This window comes from Chinchilla lanigera, unplaced genomic scaffold (genome assembly GCF_000276665.1).
Source record: "Chinchilla lanigera isolate Chin_1 unplaced genomic scaffold, ChiLan1.0 scaffold00008, whole genome shotgun sequence".
Classification (NCBI taxonomy): Eukaryota; Metazoa; Chordata; class Mammalia; order Rodentia; family Chinchillidae; genus Chinchilla; species Chinchilla lanigera.
The window spans coordinates 20,790,887-20,793,510 of record NW_004955409.1 but is presented as its reverse complement, the minus strand read 5'-3'; the positions used below and the strand labels follow the sequence as shown (position 1 = coordinate 20,793,510).

At 42.8% G+C, this 2,624-nt stretch overlaps 1 pseudogene; it reads right to left on the bottom strand.

The window, feature by feature from the left end:
• Positions 1-1,267: 1,267 nt before the first annotated feature.
• On the bottom strand, positions 1,268-2,220 carry LOC102007200 (annotated as a pseudogene).
• Between the last annotated feature and the right edge of the window lie 404 nt (positions 2,221-2,624).

Genomic DNA, 2,624 nt, shown 5'->3' with positions numbered 1-2,624 from the left:
ATGTGTCCTGTATTATGTTGTTCCCCTTGCAAAAATAAGCCACCCCAAACCAACACAGCAAGTAAACCAGCCTTAGTGTTCAGGTGGGAAAATATCAATGATGAGGGAAACGGGGCCCTAAGCTTCAGACTTTCCCACAGTTAGGCCAGCAAGAAGACAAAAGTGACAACTGGTTCACCAAGTCCTGCCAGCCTGAGAAATCCTGGAGTGCTCAGCTCTGACTGCATGCCCTGCACAGATTGCTGAACTGTGGTCACTCAGACCACCCAGCCAAAGATTTCTCCTCCACACCTGTGCTCAACTCAGTCACCAAGTGACCAAGCCGTGTGAACTAGGGGAATGGATCAAAGATATGCACAGGGTTTTAAACACAGACCAAAGGAATAATTAACTGAAATACAAGGTCAAAATCAGCAACAAGTTCTACAATCCAGTGCTGAAATCAGATACAAGCTTCAAGGACGATTATTTTTTTATTTTATTTTAGAGAAAAAAAAGAAGGAAAACATATTAACAAACACATACATTTACAAAATAATACAAAAACAATACAAGCAATACAGAATTTCAGACAAGGTGATAGGAAATTTACAATGGTTGTTGCATTACATATTGATATCTTCAAATTGGATACTCAGATAAACAGGGTTTTAAACACAGACCAAAGGAATAATTAACTGGAATACAAGGTCAAAATCAGCAACAAGTTCTACAATCCAGTGCTGAAATTAGATACAAGCTTCAAGGATGATTATTTTTATAGTTTATTTTAGAGAAAAAAAGAAGGAAAACCTATTAACAAACACATACTACAAAATCATACAAAAACAATACAAGCAATACAGAATTTCAGACAAAGTGATAGGAAATTAACAATGGTTGTTGTGTTACATATTGGCATCTTCAAACTGGATACTCAGATAAACAAATATAGGCACGTAAGAGTGATCAAACACTTAAACATTAACTCTTCCTTTCAATAGAGCAATAAAAGTCAGTAGTACAACTATGTTAGCTATCCTGTGTATACATACATACATATTTCCCCCTTCTTTCTTTTCCCTTTTCCTTCATCCCGGGTGTTCTTTCCTTTTAAGAAGGACAAATTTCTTCCAAGGGCTTATTCTGGTCTCCCAAGGTTAGCCTGAGGTGTGTACATTTGCCAAGGCAAATTACACTTCATAATTAGCTCATGCAGCTGGTGCCTGGCGCCTGCTTAGTCTGTCTATAAGCATGTGTGGTGCACAGTGCAGAAACCTAACTTGTCTTACTCCTGCTTGCTGATCCATGTCTGCTTGTAGGTGGACGGTGAGGCCAGGATGGAGCCACAGGTCCACATGCAGTACTTGCGCTCAGGGGGAGCGATGATGTGCTCTCCTTCTGCATCCTATCGGAAATGCCTGTGTACCCCGTGGTGCCACCAGGCAGCACCGTGTTTGCATACAGAACCTTGCAGATGTCCACGTCACATTTCATGATACAGTTGAAGGTGGTCTCATGTGTGTCACAGAATTTCATACCAAGGAAAGAGGGCCGGAAGAGTGGACACCAGAAGCACTTCTTGCCAACGGTGAGCTCTTGGCCATCGGCCAGCTTGTAGCTCTTCTTTAGAGTGGAGGACAACCCAGCCATGGCCATCTCCTGTTCAGTGTCCAGGGCAACATCACTCAGCTTCTCCCTGATGTCACAAACAATTCCCCGCTTAGTCATGGTGGTGAAGCTGGAGCCACGCTCCGTCAAGATCTTCCTGAGGTAGTTGGCTGGTTTGGGACAGCCTGTCCAGACCCAGGATGGCGTGGGGAGTGCATAGCCCAGGTAGATGGGCTCTGTGTGGGTGACCCCGTCGCCAGAGTCCATGACAATGCCAGTGGTGCACCCAGAGGCTCCAGGGACAGCACGGCTGGATGGCCACATACATGGCCAGGATGTTGAAGGTCTCAAACATGATCTGAGTCATCTTCTCTCTGTTGACTTTAGGGTTCAGGGGAGCCTCTGTCAGCAGCATCAGGTTCTCCTCGGGGCCCACACACCACTTGTTGTGGAAGCAATGGTGTCAAATTGCCTCCATATCATCCCAGTTGGTGACAATGTCATGCACCGTAGGGTACTTCAGGGTCAGGAGTTGTGCTTGCTCTGGGCCTCACCACCCACGTGGGAGTCCTTCCGGCCATGCACACCATCACGCCCTGGTGCCAGGCCAGGAAAGCCAGCTTTGCACATGCGCAGTCATTGTCAATGAAGAGCGCAGGATTTCTTCCATCGAGATCTGTGATGCTTGAGAAGCAGAAAATCTGATTAACATAAAATGTTGTGTAGCTATTACATTTTTAAGTGGAAATTAAGATAGCCATAATACATACAATCTAGTACAGAACAAGAAAAATTCTGAGATGTCACTAAATGGTGTATCTATAAATAATTACAAGTATTTAAATGGTTTTCATTTTTTCCTATAATACAATAAATATAGAGTATTGCACACACATTCTCCTATTTATACATGTAAAATTCAGTGCATTTGTGATTTTTATACATTAACAATCTAAATTTACAATTAATGAATCAAATATCACTATTTAAAATACTAAATTTCCCTCCATAAGACAAATTAAAAGGGGCTCTTA